Genomic DNA, 22,745 nt, shown 5'->3' with positions numbered 1-22,745 from the left:
TGCCAGGGTGCTGATTGTGGATCCACCAAGCTGTCCGCCAACACCTAGATATGCCAAACCAAATGGGGTAAACTTTACAAAAACAGTACCCAGATGTGGTGCTAGTGGTATTATTCAAATTTTAATATAGCTACAATGTGTACATGGTCCATAATAAGAAAACATCCTCCACCAGTCAGTGGTATAAGGATTTTAAGTCATAGTGCTGTAATTCCTCCATTAAATATGAGGGAGAAAAAGGATGACATATGATGGTGATGGTGGAGGTGGTGGTGAGAGAATATATTATAGAAAAGTAAACTAGGTTAGGAAATGTTATCCATTATCAAACTGTAAACTTAAAACTTCAAACCATAACATTTAATCAAGCAAGGTGGTACACAATTCAACTCACTCATAAACTGCAGCGTTGCACAAAATCTACTTATGTTAGTTACCATGAATGCAATAGAGGGAGCATGTTCATAGCTCCCCATTACCACTGAAGTAAATGGAGATCACAAAATAGCTCTAGGGTGAGAGAATGATGAACTAGCTAAAGTACATGTTTTATTTGGAATATATTTCTCATCTAGCTCAAATCTGAGGATTCCAGAATTGTTAGGGCTCAATATGGGTTTGTGTACTTTCCATACTAGAGTAACAGCAAAGCTTTGTCATCCTGGCCCAGGCACAGTCGCTCAGCAGAGGCTGTAGTGGGTGCACCGCCGGCGCACCAAAGGCAAGCCAGTATGCGCCCATCCACACCTGAATTAGACTGGGATCCAGGAACCCTGCTCCAGTGAATCCAGCAAGCATACATACTCACCCCTACAATTGCACTCAATACAGGGAACTATCAAGGAGGAGTGCCTTCATTCAAATAATTTATCTAAGGGAGACCATTATTGTAAAATTCTCCACTCAATGTTCCTCTGTTCAAAAGACCACAACAAATGCACAGGATGGCTGGCATAGGTATCTGATTAATTGCAGATCCTTGCCATGACAAGTAATTTGCATTGTTCATCTTTTTGAAGGAGGAAAGACCAGATGCATTGTTCCTTCTGGAAACCTGGCTACACAAAGAGTAGGGGCCAGGCATCGTCCAAGCCTTGCCTTTGGGATACTACATCTGCCGGAGAGAATGGGTGCATAAAAAGGGTGGTAGAACTGCTATTATCCTCAAGGAGGCATTTAGATATCCCCATGCACAGTTACATCTCCCTGACTAAAATAACTTGGCTTTTATCATCTCCTTGACCCTGATTCACACCTTCTGCAGGCATGCTCTTGTATCGACCCCCTGGTCCTTGTGGCTAATTTTCTCAGGTTCTTCCTGACTGCATTGCTAGTCTGGCAATTAGCAAGCCTAACTGTACTGTATGGGGCGATGGATTTCATGTTTATCTTGGACATCCTAAATGGTCCTAATACTCCGAATTACTACATGATGTTCCTCCATTCAATTACTACAAAATGTGTCCGGCCCAGCACATGAAAATCGACCCATTTTTAGTAATGACCCATACCTGAAAGTTCTAGATCTGCTACCTGTCTTGTGGTCAGGCCATTTTATGATCCCCATGGAGCTGCGTACACAGTGTCCCAACCCGCCTTCCAGGCTATTCACTCTGAGTGATTGTAGCTGGATGAAAATAAACCATGAGAAATTGAAATCTGTTCTTAGTGCTTCAATACCAAATGTGACTAAGGACCCTTTAGTAGCTAATGAAAAGGTCACCTAATGGGTTAAATACTCTCTGGATCAAGTTATCCCTGTGAAGACACTTAATTGATGTGCCGAGGGCAAATCGGCTCCACGGTATATCCCCACCTCCTGACACTTAAGAAAAAAGCAGAAGATGTGATAGGAAGTAGAGGAAAACTTATGATGAGCTGGGAAAATGTAAGTATCGCAAGGCTATGATGCGATACCATACTAAAATTAAATTGGACCAAGTTGCCTGCTATGAATTAAAAAGCAATGCTTCTATTTACCCATGAGGATTGTTTCAAATTAGCAAACCATTGACAGAGTAAAAATCGGTCAGTCACACACTTGAGCCCACTACAGTTTGCTGCAATGACTTTGCAAAAATTATTTTTTTTTAAATCACAGGTGTTTATTCCAATTTTAAAGACATTGATAGAGAAATGGAAATTATGGCAAAAAGGAGAAGGAGAAGGCTTGCCTTTTGTGACTTCCCTAGCATCACCCCGATAGTTTTGCAGTACTATTTGACAAAGGGAAATCAGGATCACCTCTCAAGCTGGCTCCCCCCTCACATCTTTTCTCAAGCAGCAAATAACATCTTCCCAGTCCTGCTGGGAATGTTAATACTTTCCTTGTTTCCTTGTTAAAAGGAACACTACCAACCTGCATAGAAACATGCAGTGGTTAAAACCTTACTGATAAAGTCTAATCAGGATCTTCTCTTTCTAGGAAAATGTAGACCAATTTTGCTGCTCTCTGAAATGAGCAAGGTACTGGAGAAGCACGGTAACCAGCATCTATATGGGTTCATAGAAGCAAACAGTGTCTGCACCAGGGTCAGACGGGGTTTTGACCTAAGCATAGAAAGGAAACCGCTCTCTTGGCGGAAGTGGGGGAGTTGAAGATCCTGTTAGATAAAGGAGGTACGGCTGCCATTGCACCCTTTGATCTCAGTGCAGCATCCAAAAAAGTCAATCATGGAACTCTCATTGAAAGAATTAAAAATGCAGGAGTCCCTGGAACTGCTTTGAAATGGTTTACCTCTTTTTCTTAAAGACAGGGCCTTTCAGTTGTGCAAGCAAACCTGCTTTTTGGACAACTTCTCATTGAAGTGTGGAGTGTGGCAGGAATCTTTGCTGAGCCCTACACTTTTTAATTTGTACAAGCAACGTCTCACAGGAATTGTGTTGTCTTTCAGGGATATCAATAGTGTCATATGCGCGTGACACACAATTGGTGTTTTCTCTTGACCCGGACATTGGCCACAAAACTCATCTCTGGGGACCTATATTGAGAAGGTAGTAAGATTGATGGCCAGCTCCTGCCTTAGACTAAAGGGAGACAAAACAGAACTGATGATACTGGGCAATGACTCTAACTTCCATCCGATGTTATACTGGCTTGATTGCCTTGGTGCATCCTCAACCCTCAAGATGGTTATAAAAATCTTGGGGCATGGTTGGATAAGTCTCTGTCAATGCATGCCCAGGAACCAAAACTACCGGCCTTCTAAGAATGAGGCAGAAAATTCTGCCCACATTCTGCCCAAACGTTTAACTAAGAGACTTCAAGTTGTGCTGAATGTGGTAGCCCACCTTCTGCACAATATCCCAAGACATCAATCAACTCTGCTGGCTTTGGTCACTCTACTTTGGCTTCCGGTAGAACAGAGGGTGAAATGTAAAGCCCTATGTATAGTACACCTTACACCCCAAGCAGAACCCTTAGATCAACCAAGGTTCGACTGGATAAGGTTCCCATAGCCAGAGAGTGAGAAGTGAAGGGCGCTCCTTTGCCTGCACTGTGGCCAAACGGAGGAGCTCTGTGCCCCATACAGTGTGGCTTATTGATATTGAACTGGTATTTAGGAAAAACCTTAAAACCTGGACATTTATCAATTAGCATTTTTACTGCTGCCTTTGATGTCACACAACATCAGTCTGTGTATTAGATGTTAGCTCTTGGATGTCACAGGGTAGTCATGTTCTTTACAAATGTGCATAGAATAAACAGAATAGATTTCCTTACAGAATTGCCACACGTTTTTTTTCTTGCAAGGTATCTGTTAGGTGTCATAATGTCAAGTAATGCCTAGATTGGTGACCTTGACCTCTCCTTATCCCTATATCTACCTCTATGCTTCTGACCTTCAGTCACTCTGGCCCAGATTTGTCAAACTTTCATGCAAGGCAAATCACCTTGGTGCACTGCGTGAAAGGTAGAGCCAGTGAACGCTCCTTCACTAAGGTGGAGGAGCGTCGCTCCACTGACTAAAGGGAAAATAAATTGACAATAATGTATTGTTATTATCATTTTATTTTCCCTATTGCAGTCAGTGATGGGGCGGGCATGGGCTGGCCAGAGAAGGGAATGAGTGGTGTGTACTCCCTAAGCGCACATAAATTGTTTGGCCAGCCCTTGGGCCGAACAAACAGTTCATGCAAACTTTGCATGTTCCTACGAGGCTGCATTACACAGCTTGGTCAGGAACATGTACAGGCTTCCTGTTCCAGTCTGAGCGCTGATCCACAGCACTCAGACCAATCACAATGCTGTATTGCAGCATTGTGATTAGCTAAGGGGAGCCTGCCTGCCCAGGTGCTTCCTGCTGCTGGCTGCAACAGGAAGATGAAGAGGGCTGAGGATGGAGGAGAGGCGGTGGCCGGCCATTAAAGGTAAGCCCTTTTCTTTTTTGTTAGATTCCTCCCCCCACTCCCCGCTCCAGCACCCCAATCCGGTAGCATCTGCTACTGGGTAGAGAGCAGTAATTTGCCATATTTAAAATTATATTGTGCATTCCTGTTCTCTCCTTGCGATGACGCACAATGTGCTGCCAAGCGCCAATGCAGGCACCCTTACTCCATGGTGCTAGGGTGCCTGCATTACAGGCCAGGATTGTTTTTGTGCAGGAAGAGACACCTTCCTGCACATAAACAAACTTCTGAGGTTTTTTCGCTTTCTAAGTGTGCTGCAGAATGGGTAGAGACATATTATTCTATGTTACACCTCCCCTCGGAAGACGTAGCCTTTTGACCCATTCCCAGGTCTACCACTCAAGGAAAATCTGGAAATGCGCCAAAATCCATAGGGTGAATGTGTGGGAACACCAATGCTTGACCCATGGAATGCCCCATGGCACAGATGAATGCAAGGCAGTGACTTGTACTGCCTTGCTTTACTCCAAGTTTACCAAGCACCACAGGGCAGTGAAATGTGGCCAGTGAAATGTGGCCTTGCATTGCTGAAATTGGTGGTGCATTGCCCTCGCGTTTACTTGTGTAATGGAAGGGCATCACAAGACTATTATAAATCTGCATGTCTGTCTTTTTCTGCCCAATGACTTCAGAGAGATTCCAGACGTTCAGGTTTGAATGTCTTCTCTGCTGTTTTTACCGCGTGTGCCTCTACTAGAATTCTTGCCATTTCACTATTTTGCCTGATCAGCTTGCTGAGACACATCGATTGATTCTGAGTCTAATCAGTCAAACACCTCTTAACATCATCAGAGACATACCATTATTTATTCATACCACGAGTTGCAGGAATCCATGTTTAATATTCCATTTGTGAAGCAGCAGGATGAAGGTTAGAAAGTATTTCCTTTCAATATGTGCTTTGTGTGAGAAGTTGACAAAAAATGGTTGTGGGATACTTGTACAAAAATGGCCTTTGATTATTTGCTTGCATACTGGTGTCTGAGTAGGCATGCTGCTGTTGGGCATAGGAGATATGATTTTATCAAGCAACTAGAGAAGTTACTGTGCACCATTTGTCATTCTAGAGATAGTATGAAGACCTGTCTCGGAAATTGTGGGATAAAGCAATCTCGGATAAAGGATTCTGTAAATGCTAACATATTGTTCAGTTGTTCTTTCTCACACGCATCCAAAATCCTGATCTTATTTTAATAGCTACTGTCTTCCAATTCTATATTACTTTAAAGGAGGTTCCACAGTTACTGTCCTCAATCTGGGATATGAGCTAATTGGACTACAATCAGGAACCTATTTGCCGATTCCAGCCAGGACTCTAAATATGCAATGTCGGGGGCGTGGCCAGCAGCCGACGATGGCGGCAGCTTAGAGGGAGAGCTCCGCGGCTGAAGCAGCCTCCAAGGACATCCGACCAGTGATCCGCACACTTATTTCCCATGCGGGAAGGTACTGATGCCCAGGACCGGGCGGCAGAGGTACGGCGAAGCGGGGACAAAATCCGGGACCGGAGAGGCGAGTTCGAGCAGACCCGGAGTGGGCCCCTGTGAAGATCCTGAGCCGGGGACCTGCCTGAACTGGCGAGCCGACAGGAAGTGAGTCGACCTGGGCAGAGAGCCGCCGGAAACGACCGCCCGCGACAACATCGGTGGAGCGGCCCACAGACGTCCAGCGGAGCTTCACAGGCTCCGGGAGATCCGAGTGCGACGCCAGGCGCCCCTGCGCTGAGTGGCGGGGGGCGGTGCAGTCGACTGGAGGAGACGGGCGGAATCACCCGGAGCGGAGGAATCAGATCCGGGGCCCGCCATCTTGTGGACCCGGAGGGGACCCAGTGGCCGGTCTGGTGCTGGAGATCGCCGAAGGAAGGCGCACAGTGAGTGAGGCGGGCACAGGCGGGCACTGAGGCCTAAGTGACATACCGAGTAGCCCACATAAACTCTACTCCCCAAACACGGACAGAGATACCAAGAAGTGACGATCGCCCCACGGAGGCAGCGGGGGGGTGAGGCAGAGACCTACAGCGACGGGCGTGGGGGGGGCGCTGCAGGTGCGCACCCATAGCCAGATAATAGTCCCGTACCACTCGAGGGGGCAACTCACAGTGCATCGGCCACACACACAGCGGACCAGGGGTTCACACGCAGGGACGTCGTGGAGCCTACGACGAGCCGGGGGATACCAGGCCGGGGCGCCCGGAGCCGCGGCGGAGAGTAGGCTGTGGACCGGTTATTCCCGGAAGGCTGGTTACCCCAGAACAGTATACAGAACCGGGAGTTAACAGACAGAACTCGACGTAAGAAGCTCCACGACCAAGATGGCCGGCAAGGGGCTGAAAAACAACGCGACGCAGTCTCGCCTGGACCGCTTCGCGTATGAGAAACCAGGCACCCCCCCGCCGGACGCCAGATCACAGGGGGGCAAGTTAGTGGAGGCGACGGGAGGCAAAAAGGCTACCCTGGATGACGTCATGCGAGCTCTCACTCAGGTACAAGCGACGGTGGGGTCCATCTCAACCGAAATCACGCTGATCCGGGCGGATTTCCACAAGATGACGGAGAAGGTGAATAACATGGAAGTTGTGACGAAAGCCCTGGTGGAGGATGTTTCAGAGCTACAGATTACGATGGAACGTATCTCAAAGGAGAATAAGGAACTGAGAGATAAGCTCGATGACCAAGAAGGGCGCTCGAGGCGGAACAACGTCCGTATAATAGGTGTGCCAGAATCGGAAGACACAAGGACAATGGATTTGTATGTTGAGAACTTAATCAAGCAGCACCTACAACCTAAGGGACTCTCGAACTTCTTCACTGTGGAGAGAGCCCATAGGGTCCCTGGTGGCCGCCGTCAAACGGGAGCCAACCCCAGGCCGATCGTAGCACGGCTCTTTAATTTCAGGGATCGTGATGTCATTCTACAGGCGGCGAGGACCTCACCCCCCATCAAGATTCAAAACGCAACGATTGCCTTTTTTCCGGACTACACGGCGGAGGTCGCGAGGAGGAGGAGAACATTCTTCGAGGTCAAAAAAGAACTTCGCGCCAGGGAAATCCCTTATTCGATGCTCTTCCCAGCCAAACTTCGGGTGGTGGACGGCAATAAGACTTGGTTTTTCGACACCCCGGAGGCTGCACAGGATTGGCTGGAGGGCTGGCGGACGGCAGGTGTCCCTCGTCGATCTAACAGACAGTCTAAACACCGCAATGGTGGGTCACAGCGGGGCCCGCAGTCGACAGGGGGAGAAGAAGAGTCGTTGTCACCTCTGAGCGGTATTCCAGAGGGGGGCAATGAGGGAGAGCAGTAAGCCCCGGAACCTGAACAATTGGACAGTGATCACCGCAGACCGAGAATGCCGCTGTGGACACTGGGCAGAGGGCCTCCGCGAACAAGAAGGAGGCCGCCGACTGCGGAGAGTCCTTCGCCCCAGCGAGCAAGTACTATGTTATGGGGGGGGATCAGGCACTCTGCTAAGTTGGGGGGGCGGGCAGTTCGTAGTCCGTTGAGCAAGAGGGCAGGGAGGGGGGGAGTTGGGGTTAGGGGTATAGTTGGGGTTTTGGTTAGTTTACAGGGTCAGGACACAATAAGCAGGGCGCCAGCGCGTAGGGTACAGGTACCATGGCACGGCATGAAGACTCACTACCAGTCCAATCATGGTGGGAGGAGGTGATACTATGGGGCAGGCGATCCCGCTGAACATTATGTCTTGGAATGTGAGGGGCCTAGGAGATAAAATAAAGAGAGGGTTAGTGATACAGGGCATAAAGAGACTGAATCCTGCTCTGGTTTTATTGCAGGAAACACATTTAACGGGCACAGCGACACGGGCCCTGGATAGAAAGGGGTACAGCATGGTTGTGCACTCCGACTTTACCAAAGGGTCCCGTGGTACGGGGATCTTAATGCACCGTACGTCAAAATTCATAGTCCAATCCACTAAAATCGATACACAGGGTCGCTTTGCTGCGATACACGGGAGGTGGGAGGGGAGACCGCTTAATGTGGTGTCGGTCTATGTCCCACCGGCACTGCATACCACGGCTCTCCCAGAGCTGGGGAACTTCCTACTGGAACTGCCGGGAGGGGACCTCATCATAGGGGGCGACTTCAATGCAGTGGCACATAACACGATGGACCGTTTCCCGGTGCGCACACAAACACCGGGGCCCTCCCGACTGCATGAATTCATGGAGGCACAGGGGTTGGTGGATGTATGGAGGCAGTCTCACCCGGGGGACCGTCAGTACACATATTACTCGGCGGCTCATGACAGCTTATCAAGAATTGATTATCTCCTCACACTGGGGGGGGGCCTCCTCACTGTAGCCGAAGTTCGAATCCGTCCACGAGGGATCTCAGATCACTCCCCACTGACAATGGCACTTTCCAGTCATGAACATGCACGCAAACGCATCTACCCTATCTACCCATGCTACCTTCACGAGCCATCAGCAGCCAAAACACTAAAAAGGGGCACTAAGTCCTACTTTGCTGAGAATACAGGGTCAGTGCGCTCCCACACCACCTTGTGGGAAGCTTACAAGACAGTCCTGCGAGGGCAGGCCGTTTCCGCTATAACACACCATAAACGCACGAAGCGTCGGACTCTGCTAGACTTGGAGGACCGACTGGAAAAGGCCACACAAAATCATGAGAGAGACCCGACCGAACACACGCGGCACGTGCTCCGGCTGTGTCAACAGAGTCACGCAGACCATGAGCGCCGCAGGGCAGCGGACGCAATGGCAGCAACAACGAACAGGGTGTACGACGTGGGCGATAAGGCCGGAAAACTGTTGGCCTGGCTAGAGAAGAAAAGGGGGGGGCAAAAGGCCATTCTGCAGCTGAGGGACCCTGACGGAGTGATGCAGACCAGCCCATCAAGGATAGTGGAGGTACTGGCGGAGTATTTCCAATCGGTGTACTCCCCTGACTTCGTAGTTACCCAGGAAATAGCAGTGGGGTCACTAGAGGGCATACCTACTAATACTTTACCGCAGGATAAAAGGGACGAGCTAGACTCGGACCTGACAACAGAGGAGATACAGGCGGCGATAACGGCATTACACCCAGGGAAGGCGCTCGGCCCCAATGGGGTGCCGATTGAGTGGTACAAAACCATGGCGGAGACGCTATCTACGCCCCTACTCCGAATGTACAAAGAGTGTCTGGGGGAGGGGCGGCTACCACCCGATCAGCGTACGGCCACCATAATAGCGATACCAAAACCAGGTAAACCACCGGAAGACTGCGGATCATATCGCCCGATATCTCTCCTTAACGCAGAGAGTAAAATCCTGGCGAAACTGTTAGCCACTAGGTTGCTGCCGCAGCTGGCGCACCTGATACACCCGGACCAATCGGGGTTTATGCCGCACAGGAGTACGGCAATGAACCTTCGCCGGCTTCACGGCGTAATGGCACGCGCTCCACTGCTGGAGGAACAAGCGGCGGTGCTCTCCTTGGATGCCAGGATGGCGTTTGACATGGTGGAGTGGAACTATCTCCTGGCGGTCCTGGCACACATGGGTTTCGGCACGAAATTCATATCGTGGGTCAGGCTACTGTATACTGAACCCATGGCACGAGTGACGGCCAATGGCCACATATCGAGAGAGTTCCCGCTAGCGAGAGGCACGAGGCAGGGATGCCCACTCTCGCCGTTGTTATTCGCCCTAGTTTTGGAACCCTTGGCGACAGTCATCAGGACCACACAGCTGCTGAAGGGCATTCAGTGGGGAGGCGACTGGGAAGACAGGGTCTCCCTGTACGCCGACGACATGTTGGTCTACCTCACAGACCTCGAGCAAGGGGTACCGGTCCTACTGGCCTTATGCGAGAGACATGGCACGGCATCGGGATATAAAATTAACTGGTCGAAATCAGTACTCTACATGCTGAATGGCACCCCACCGCCCCTGACGGCAGACTGCCCGTTGCTGATAGAACCCCTCTCCTTCAAATACCTGGGGATCCACATCACCCGGGAACATGCGACCTTCCTAGACATGAACCTAAAGCCATTGCTAGATAGGTTCAAGGCAGATGTGCGACACTGGAAGTCCCTCCCATTGACATTGCTAGGCAGGGCGGCGCTTTTCAAAATGATGGCACTGCCACGCTTTCTGTATGCCCTAGAAAACACGCCGGCAATCGTTCCACCATCATTTTTCAAACAGGTAGCGGCGCAAGTATCAGGCCTACTGTGGGGAGATAAACCGGCCAGGGTCGCGCATGCGAAACTGGTAAGGGACTGGTACAGCGGGGGGATAGCGTTCCCACACCTTGAATTGTACTACTGGGCAGCGCACCTTAAGGTGATTAATCAGTGGATACATGCGGCACAGAACGATCCCGCGTACATGGCTGACAGGAGGCAACTAGGCCTAAACACTCTGCTAGCCCCGTTATATAATAAAAGTTTGTTGACGAAGTTGATAGGCCCGACCAAACACACAGTGACTCTGTGGCATAAAGCTCAGAGGCGACTGGGATGGGAGGGAGTGATTACCAAGCTAACGCCACTATGGGATGCCAAGAGTCTGGGTAACTTGCGACGTAGTAAGGGGTTTGACCAGTGGGACGACATTGGGATCTCCACAGTGGGGGACATGTGGACAGGGGAGGGGGTGATCTCCTTCGCGGCCCTGAGGGAACAATACGAGATGGGGATAACTGAAACATACAGATATATACAGATCAGACATGCACTCCTGTCTGTGGTGGAGCCGGGCACCGCTATCCCAGAATCGGCTCCGTTAGAGGACCGGCTTCTGACGGACTACATGGAAGCAAGTGCTACCTCACTCACATACCGCAAGCTGATCAATAACTTGCCAGACCCACTGGTAAAACTGAAAGAACGTTGGGAGGAAGAGGTTGGGGAACTGGATGAGGCGGACTGGAATGCTGCACTGGCATCGCCCAAGGAGGCGGGTATATCCACACGCTTTCGACTAGTACAATTTAAGGTCCTACATAGGGTCTACTACACCCGCACGACACTGCACAGGATCCGGAGGGCTGAGCACCCCTACTGTCTGAGAAATTGTGGGGAGGAGGGTACGCTGTTCCATACGTTGTGGGACTGCCCAACTATCCAGGGTTACTGGCGGAGAATTACACGCACAATGGGCCAGACCTTGAACACCTCAGTGATCCCTGATCCCAGAGTATGCCTACTGAATGTATGGAATCCGACAGACCTCACACTACATGGGAAGGGATGGGTAATCATTGGGATGATGTTGGCGAAACGTGACATAGCACTGAACTGGGGAGCAAGCACTACCCTGACTCAATGGAGTAGAAACATGGACATGCTAATGATTACTGAAAGGGCAGTTTACCAACAGAGGCTCAACCCACGAAAATGGAATAAAATATGGTCACCGTGGAATGTATATAGGGGGGAGATATGTGAGCCACTACCCGAGGATGAAGAGACTGATAGTGAAGGGGACGAGGAGGAGTTAACATGAGAGGGAGGAATAGGGGTGGGATAAGGGACGTAGGGGGAGGCGGGATGTTTGAGCCTGATGAAAAGGTATGAGGATGACTTCAGTCGGGTGATGTACAATATTAAATGCCTAGGGAAACCTATACTCAAGCGAAAATGTTACATACTATTATGCAAACTGACAAATGTCGAGACCCTGTTTATGGTTAAGTTATAAAAAGAAAACTGCTTATTTGAAAAGTTGCATAAGTGGCTGTCAACGGCAGAATGTTGATGCCGCACAGTGACAAAATGACGGTGCATAACATCCTTGTTTCTGCAACAATAAAAACAAATTTAAAAAAAAAAAAAAAAAATATGCAATGTCTGTGCCAAATTATATTAATTCCCATCAATGTGGTCTTAATCCTACTCTGAATGTTCGAAAGGAAGTTGTATGGAAGAGAGGGGCATATTATCAAGGAGGCAATATGAATTTCATCGCCTTATCAGTAAAGACACGCTATTGTGTGTTTTGCTGCTGTAGCGAACCTTTCAACAACGCCCAGATTTGCATCTCTAATGAGATGCAAAGTGGGCGTTCCAGAGCAAAATAATAGTAGAAATGTCACTAAGTGACATTTCTCATATTATCAAGCTGCACGCTGACAAGCAGAGCGTTAGGAGAAGTAGCGCTAACCACAGTTAACGCTACATTCCTAAAGCCTGCTTGTGACCTGATTTAGCCATATAATCCAATGGGAGGTGGATTACATGGCTAAGATTACCCTGACCTATCAACAAGGTTATCACCATTTTCAATGGAACATCGCTGGAAAACCAGCAATATTCCATTGAAAACGGTGATAATTCCTGCTATCTCTGGGATTTTTATCTCCATGGCGTTAAGCGTTGTTAATACAACGCTAACATGGAGATTATCGCCAGCGATAGTCTGGGATAGATTTTCTCATGCTAACAGCGGTCAGAGATAATTATCGATGCCGCTTGTTAAAATGCCCCAGGGTTTCCTCATCGAGGATTGCAAATTCATGCACTTTACTAAAAATAAGTTGTTAGTTTAAGCTATTTTGATCAGGACATGTTTTGGAAGTACACAAAAATGCAAGTATCTCGGACTAATGGAGTGAAACAATCACACAAACAGTGCACTTGAGGTATCCTATTTTTGCTCCTCATGTTAAGTGCAAACACAAGGTCAGAGCAATTATCTCACAATTGCATCAATACAGTATTCATATGTATTGAGTTGAGCATTATAGGCACTCAATGTACAAATTTCCACAGGGAACTTCACATGGCCGTGTGAGACAATGTCAGAAAACATTAGGGGACACGTTTATCCTTATGTGATGAAATCCTTATGTGATGACAGGGAAATGTGCTGCCTAGCGCCAATGCCGGCACTCTTGCACCATTGTGCATGGGTGCCTGCTGTCGCATATAATGTACATGTAAAAGGGTACATGGCTTATGATTTTGCAATGACTTAGGTATTAAGATGGAATGTAGAATGTGGAACACAGAATGTTTAAGGTTGTCAAGAGCCAGGTGCCAGTTGCTTGTGACAGTTACTCCTGGTCTTTGATGGGTGAGGTGCCCTCATTAAATATTCCCATACATTACACTTACAGCTTTGCTGTTTACTTCAATATGGGTGGATACTTGATACTCTGGTGATCACAATCAATGGGATTTTATTGTTATGTGAATAAAGGAGTGAGGACACCTCAACCAACAAAGGGTTTTTTGCAAAGAAAAGAGTGTCTCTGACATGTGTGATCCAGCGGCTTACCAGCAACAGGTAATCCCACACTATATACTCACCTGGGCCCATACCCACAATTAACAAACAACCTGGCAATAACCATTGGGGTCATGTTTTTATACAATTCTTACCATACCAAGAGTAGTTATTTCTGGTTCTAACTAGTCTTTCACTGATTAAAAACTTCTTACCTCTGGTCGATGGACCATTAGTTGAACTAGTTGAAGGTGAATTGACATAAACCAACTTACTGCCTAATATTAAATGATCACAGAGTCGGGAAGTGTTTTTAATTTTTAGCTAAGAATAATTTCATGTGAACCATTTACAAAGTATAGAACAGTCTCCGTCTACTCATTGGAAGGAAGATGTAAGCAAATCACGTATCAAATGCATTCATTTATACTACGCAATGTTGATGCATGGATGGAGAGGATAGAGAGAAAAGGACATAGGCAAATATGCAGACATATAGTTATATGTAATGAGTATGGTGTTGCTAGAGCGCGGGCTCACCTGCTCAACATACTCACCTGGGCCCAAATATCTATGCATACATTAAACAGGTAAACCTACACACAATAAATTGGTGTTTTTACCTTTTGGGTTTTATAACATTTATCTTACCAATCCAAGTCACCGATCCCTATAGTCCTAAAGGATCAAGGGAGTTAAAGAAAGAATAGGTAGCAATAATAACATTTAGCATTTCATAAATGACCACAAACTCTGGAAAGGTTTAAATTCTTTATCTAAGTAAATCTTTGGAAAAGTTATAAAACATGATACTCAAATTAACTTCTTATTCTATTTTAAAATAATGCAGATTTAAAAATAAACATTGCAAATGATTTGGAGAGAAAAATGTTGTTAAGCATTTAAACAGAGGGTGGGTAAGATAATGGAAAAAAAACAGTACAATGACAAACCAACACTTTATAGTTACCTACAACTGTGTGATGACCAACTGTGGTCATAGGCTGAATCAAAGAATAAAAATCCCAGAATACAGGTGCCAGCAGGAAAGAACAGGTGCAAGCCAGAATCAGTGCAAAAAACATGAGAGGGGCCCTGAAGACTAAGCACGCTAGAAGGGGAACAACCCGTCGGGGTGAGATAAATGTCAAAAGAACATGGAAGGGGAGTTCCCAATAGTAAGGAGGAGGTATTCCCAATTCTATAGGAAAAGCCCACAGAAAACTTCAATAGTATCAAATATTTATTTTTATTAACATAGACCTGGAACGTTGCAGTAATTACAAAGTTGCTCCAAAACCATGCTGCAGTGACATTCCTGGAAGAGGTGGATATAATCTGTATACAAGAAACTTGGGTGACAAATCCGATATCAATAAGAGGATATGCAGAATACGGTAGACCAGCCACAAAGACCAATATATTTGGAACCCCTTCAAGTGGGATATCCATTTACGCCAAACATTAGCTGAACCTTGAATTTATAGAAATAAAAATCTTATAAAATATGTTCCTGGCACGCATTCTGAAAGGCCTTCATTCGATCAACGGGCCACTTTCAATACTGGTAATCATCATCTACCACAATCCGCATGGGCCCACAAAAAAAGACAACTTGCCCACGCTAACAAACCAGCTGAAAGCCCTGCTATTAGAATATCCTTTATTGGATTGTATCATCCTTGGCGACCTCAACATACACAATATAGGGGTCATGGCCACACAAAGCCACCCCTTTGGTGGATTACAGAAGAAATAAGAATCTTAAGGACATGTTGGTCTATACTCGGCACGTTAAAAGGCAAAATCTGGATGTTCAAAAATGAGTTACAGGTTTGCCCATTATAATGGGCAATCACAGATGTGGCTCCTGTCACGCCTGTGAATCAGCTCTAGTATCGGACATAATTAATTACAATAATATGGAAATCAAATTACACCATTTTACCAACTGTCGGAGCAGTAATGTGTTATATATTCTTTTCTGCCCCTGCGGCCTAGCCTATGTGGGGGAGACTGGCCGGGAATTTCGTTTGCGAACATAAATCTGCCATCAGAACAAAAAGAATCACGGCACCCCTGGTACAACATTGTCTAGATATGAACCACTGCAAGAATGTAAGAAACAAGAGACATTTTGGGTGTTTCATCTGAATTGTGTAAGACATGGTCTAAATGAAGAAATTGCCTGGTATGTAACCAAATAAACCAGGTATGTTTATATCAGCTAGCATCTCTTCCCCTTTTTCTGTATTTGGTCCTATTTGGTCCTATGGGGTTTTACGTTCTTGACTTTAGTAAATCTTTTAGCTTCCATCGCCTAACTGATAATGCCACTTCATGTATTCCCATATTTATATTGCTTACCAGTGGCTTTTTATACGTGGACTTTTTTCCCTTTGGTCAGTGCATAATGTACTTAATTGGGCAATTCTTATTCATAAAACTTTATGATTATTTGTTTACTGCACTATGCGGCATTATATAATTACTCTTATCGTCACATAATTATTCTTATGTGCATAAAAATTAACTTCTTTTTCGTTTTTTGGCAGACCACGTGGCTGTGACACGTCAAATACTTTCATCTACCTCTAAAACACATGCTCATACGATGGTTCAGAGCGCTCTTCATTTGCGCCGTAGTCCGTTGTTTATTTTTGTTTCTTTGAAATGCAAGATTTTGTAGTTAGACAGTGCAATTATTTTCCTCTCTTGTTCCATTATGGCCGCCCTGTAGTCCTTTATTGACTTCGACACTTCCGGGTTTTTGTAACCATGACTTTCCTCACGTAATATGGCTGTGGTATGGTCCCTTGTTTATTTTCTCTAAGGTACGAGTGTCCCATCGGAAGTAAGCAGATATCGCAAGGATTTGTATAACTTGGATTGGGCTTCAATACGGAAGTATTTTGGTTGCTCTTAACTTCGATACGTGTCATGAATTTGGTAGACACGACGACCCGCTATAATCTTTGAAGCCTTATTATGACGATCCAGAACGCCTCAGAGTGGTCTATTCGAGGATTGGCTTTCGAGTAGTCAGTAGCCCCCGCTCTCCTTCCCTTTGCTAACGACTGGGCTACTAGGGTATGTGCTTTAACCTAGCTAGCGGCTACATTTAAGATTTCTTCTGGCACACAATCTATGGGAGCATACCCATGATATCACGCTTTATAAACAATAACCAGGACAGGAACGACGTTTAACTTTTACGCCACCTTCGCGCCCCCTAACGTATATCACGGCGACTTTCATGGTGGTGTTTGCACACAACACCAATGATTGAGCACCCGGGGAATATTACGGAATGTGTATAAGGGATGCCAGTTTACCTTCATGTAATTTTCAGCGCCCATTTAGTAACTATATCCAATCATTAGTGAATTATTCCAGCACGTAGTTATACCCTACGGGGCAGATGTTCTTCTGCAGGATGATTATTTAACCTTTCTAACGCGCAGCATTGTTCTTCTCTTCAGGTGCCATTGAGGTGGAGATGTTAAGCATATATTTAGCGTTATACTGAGGAGCATATGATGTTGAGGGCATTAAGAAATACATATGCCCTATATATATATAAAAATAAGGTAGGTCCAACTCACGGAAGTAGTTATTGGACCATTTATTTCATTTCCAAAACGTGTGAATCCCTCGTTCTTACTATCTCATGGTTGTCCCCTTGCAGCCAATGAGACAGATGCTTGCATCTTGAACTTGTACTGATCTTATGACGTGTTTAGAAGGCCACGCTACAACATTTGGGGTAAGATATGTTTCTACTACTAAATAGTTTTTGGCCCAATTATGAGGTGACTTGATACCAATGGTTGACATTTTGGTCTTCCAATTTTTAGGTAGCTCTTCCTACACTCTATAGGCCTATAGACTGTATACTATAGCGGGATCAAATCACTGAACTCTATGATTTTGGATAAGAATAGTTGCTTTTTACCTGAAGTAAGTATTGAAGTGTTCATTAATTATGTAGGCTATGTGTTATATAGAAGATTAAACTCAACACCTTCTGGGCATATGGTTGTTATATGTATTTTTCTATTTATGTTTCTTTGCTTTTTTCTTCATGTTCTCTTATATTTAACTCTCATTGAGTAGGTGTCATTTATGTTGGCTGGTCACATAGGGAAGCTTGTGTTGTTTCTATGTTAATTATGGTGTTTTAAATTCCTCCTCTTTTCGGAGATCATATGTGGTGACATATACTTAATGTATTTATAGGTCCCCTGGGCAAGTGTGGTTGTATAAATCTGGAAGAGGTCCTGAGGAAGGTCGCTTTGTACCACCGAAACGCTTGTCGCCCAAGTGCGGAATCTCATACTGTGGTCTGAGATTTGTCTATGGGCAGAGACTTCTCTGCTAATTAGATCTAGTCCTTATACAGATTTTGTCTGAATGAGTGTAGTGAGGGTAGGACTGTGTGAGAATGACTGATGAAGAGTGGTGCTATCCAGGGGTCATAATTGCTTCATTATATGCAATTTGTTTTGTATATTGGTTTTTATTATGTGTATATTTGAATGTTAAAAAAAACTTCTCTTGTATGAATTTGTAATGAAATTTCATGCTCAATATTTATGAATTGCTTATGAACTTTGACATAAGGTAATACAAACCTTTATGAGAGAAAAAAATATATACATTTTATATGAAAAGAAATAAAAAGGAATATCCTGTAAAAAAATAAAAAATACTTTTATAAAAAGGATAAAGTAATATTGTGTGTTTGTCACCCATGTTCTGTTTACATATATGGTTAAAAGTATATTAGAATTATATCTTTACTAAATTACTATGGTCAATGAGGGAAATGTGTTTTTCTTGTGTTTCTTCATTCCCCTCTTTCCCTGACCGGCTTTAGTTTTGAGGGGGTCCCATCAATTTTGCTATTCACACAAAGCCACCACCCTATGGCCAGCAACGCACTGAACGTCCTAATAAAAACTTACAACCTGGATACAGCTCATTCTGTCCTCTTAAAGAACAAACCCAGGGCTTTCGTCGCCCCAACATATAAGAATCATACAACAATTGATTACATCATTTTAAGCGACAAATTACAGCCCTTAATGTCAAACTACAAAGTGCATCAGCGAAACGAAAGCGATCATGCTGCCTTAACAATTACACTAAACCTGACAGCAGAAATTTGCAATAGGATACAATGCATTGGGGTCTCAACTGGGTATGAATTGACAAAGCTTCCTAGAAGAATCAAGTGGGGGCCGGTATCAATCACCACGTTTGACAAATGGACAAAAACTCGGGCAGGCTAGCCACCGAACACCCACAAGATGGGCGCAATTGAAGAATGGGATAGAACCGCCGGGACCTTACCATCTCTACTCTGAGGAGGCAAGCAAGAGCCAACCGCTGGCATCCACCATCAGTACTTGGATTCGTTTTGGCAATCAAAGAAAGCGCCAAACATCTGAACGCAAAACGAAAAGCATACTGGAAAAATGGCACATCATCGGACAAAAAACCTCTACAAGAAGCAGCAAAAAGCCATTCTAAGAATGTGTGGGCCAAGAAACGCGAGTATTCCGAGGGGCAATGGCTGAAAATCTTTGATTTGCTGAGACCTTGCAAGTCGCAAGAGTTTTGGAGTTATTTAAACAACCTCACTCAAGGCAAAAATCACAGAGAAAACTCCCTCGACGCACACACCTGGGTCGCCCACGTTAAAGCTGTATACAAAGAAGATCTAACCAGACCTCATTCAAATAAAGCAGCCGCAGCAAGGGAAGAGCTAGATCTTACAGCACACACGAAGGCCGCTCATGGAAAATACTCAGTATCCAAAATCCTAAAAAAAATCTGACAAAATGGTGCACCGGGCCCCAATGGCCTCCCGGGCTCATTGTTCAAGGCGAACATAGAATTCTTGAATCAGTTTGTTTGATGGATCTTCAATGAAATATTTTTGCTTGTTCTTCAGAAATTCTAATAACAGCATTTCTGTTCCACCAACAGCGACCCTGTAACATCACAGCCATTTTTGAAACATTCAAAATTTTAGCAGGCACTGAAAATTTTGATTTACCGTTTGTAACTCTTATTGGTTTCTTTATGATTACCCAATCACCAGGAGACAAAGAAGTAACTTTAACATGTTTTCTTAAATCAAAATTCTTTTCATGTGCAGCTTGTTTACGCTCAACCTGTTTTTTGACTTTGTGTAAATCTACATTCGGACTTTCATCTCCTACTTTACTTTTTAACCAAGCAGGATTAAGAGATGTAATAGGTTTTCTCCCTCTAAGGAATAAATAGGGAGAGACATCCGTGGTAGAAAGGGGAGCAGTGTTATAACTCCACACTTTCTGACTAAGATCCTTGCAAACATCTAAATTATTAGAAACAGCGGTTTGGATACCTTCTTTTAGCAACCGGTTAGCTCTTTCCACCAGACCATTCGAAGAAGGACTGTACAAAGGTACTAAAACATGTTTGATTGAAACTTCACCCAAGAAACTTTCAAACTCACTTGAGACAAAGGGCCCGATGTAGGTCGGTCGGTAACGGCCGAAAATCGGTATTTTCGGCCGTTACCGATCGGTATACATGATTTGACATGTAGGTGCACTATTTTACCGAATCGGTAACTTTACCGAATCGGTAAAGTTACCGATTCGGTAAAATACCGATTCGGTAATTTTACCGATTCGGAGCCACCCATATGTAGGTGGGACTCTTCAGAGTCCCAGGAGCCTTAACGAATCGGTATTTTACCATCAAATCCTATTTGATGGTAAAATAACGATTCCGGTGTGCATGCACATGTGTGCATGCACACCTATGCCATGTGACAGGCAGACCTGCCCTTAGGGCAGGTATGCCTGCCACATGGCACCCGTGCCTGTTTTGGGGGTGCCAGAGGGTGTCAAAGTGACACCCCCTGCACCCTTGAGAAATTCGGTATTTACCGATTCGGTAAATACCGAATCGGTAATGTCCATTCATTCCTATGGGCTTCAAAGCCCATAGGAATGAATGGGCATTACCGAATCGGTATTTACCGAATCGGTAAATACCGAATTCATCCGATTCGGTATTCCAGCACATCTGGAATACCTACATATCGGACCCATTGATTTACCGATTTTAAATTACCGAATCGGTAAAATTCGGTAATATAAAATCGGTAAATCAATTTTACCTACATCGGGGCCAAAGTGAGTTCCATTGTCCATCACAATTTCCACCGAAAAACCTTCAACCATGAATAAGTGTTGCAAAGAATTGACCACAGAACCAGAATCAGGCCTCTTAACAAACACAGAATAGAGCCATTTTGAAAAGTAATCGATGACTACAATCAAAATCCCTATTTTCAGAACTAAGCAAATTAAAAGGACCTGAAAAATCCAAGCCTAATTTTTGCCAAGGACCAGACGGCCAATCCACCGGACATAAAGGTGAAGTAGACAAGCGCCATTGCTTATCTGAACATAAAGATTCTGGACATTTATTTACAAAATCCTTAACTTGTGCATCAATGCCAGGCCACCAGTACATATCCTTTATCTTCCTGAAGTACCTAAATGCCCATCATGAGCAAGTGAAACGATCTTTGTTCGAATACCCTCTGGAGGAACTATTTTGTCTTCCCTAACCAAAATATTGTCTACAACAGACAAATCTGCCGCAACCTGCGCAAAACATCTATCTTGCATTGACATACTCCTATCACAGGGCCAACCTTGCACTAAAAATGTCTTAACTCTTTGAAGACAAAGATAATTTTTATCTGCAGTCAACCAGTCATTTTCAGAAATTTTACCACATTGTGTCAGATCACTTATGTTAAAAACAACATCAAAATCATTACCTTTCACATCAGATGTAGTATCTGTTACTTCCAAAGGAATACGAGATAAACAGTCCGCCCTAACATTCTTTCCCCCTGGAACATATTTAATCTCAAAATTATATTCCTGTAACCTAGCTAACAATCAGACTAATCTAGAAGAAGCTCTATTAGAAAAGCTATCCCTAGCATATAAATCAGAGGCTTATGATCAGTAAAAAGTTTAAACCTAGAACCCCAAATGTACATGCGGAACTTTTCAACTGTCCAACAACATGCCAAAGCCTCTCCTTCTATTGTGCTATAATTAGACTCAGCACTATTTAAAACTCTAGAAACAAAAGCTATAGTATATTCTTGGCCATCAATCATTTGGCTCAACACTCCTTGCATCGAATAAAAAAAATAATCCAAATATTGTAGAGTAGATGTAAGATTTATTCCATACAGAAGACCCACGACTGAACACATCTCGAACTGCCACTGGACTGAAAGATGCATCTTAACAATTCTAGAATACAGAATACATAGATACAGAGCAACATACCTTCCTTAAAGGAGTTCACTCTCTACATGTGTATTCAAGGGATTTTCAGCAGCAGAACCTACATTTGATTTGCAGTGCTTTGTCTGTCACAGTGACAGGCACACCTTCATCAGGATAACCGCGATGGTATTGGCATATTAATACCATTTACGTATTGGCAGTGTGAGAGCAACAGTGGCATTTTTGTTTTGGGGTACTTTCAGTGCATAGGTATTGCGCTGTGTTTGTGACAGTGAAATGAATGGTTTCATCAGGAACAGCAACGGTGTGTTGACAGTGCAAGAGAGCAGTTCAGGAGCAACAGGGTGCAATTTTACACCATATAAGAGCAGCAACGTTTACAAATGCTTTTAGAGGTACCTCTAACAGTCATACCTTAAAAGGTTTCTACGAGGGGTACTAGCAACCCGGTGATCATTGTGTACACTGACGTTGACATATAAGCACAGCAAGTAGAGGGAAAAGCTGCAAATGTTGTTAATCACAGTGACAGACACACCTCTTCATCAAAGCCTGACACAGTGACATCTTGTTTCAATATTTTAGATCTTTGATGTTTGGATTGCTTTTGACTGGATATTTATAAACATTTGTTAAAATATCTAAAATTAACAACAGAGTAGAACATAACAAAGGAGCATACACAAAGCAACATATTAACACAATTAAATATAACTGAGAACGTCACAACAAAGCTGTGAACCACAGTACAACATAACAAAATCACATTGCAAAAATGCAGCACACATTCCTACCAGCA

Source organism: Lissotriton vulgaris, chromosome 12 (assembly GCF_964263255.1).
Source record: "Lissotriton vulgaris chromosome 12, aLisVul1.2, whole genome shotgun sequence".
Classification (NCBI taxonomy): Eukaryota; Metazoa; Chordata; class Amphibia; order Caudata; family Salamandridae; genus Lissotriton; species Lissotriton vulgaris.
This window is presented reverse-complemented; position numbering follows the sequence as displayed.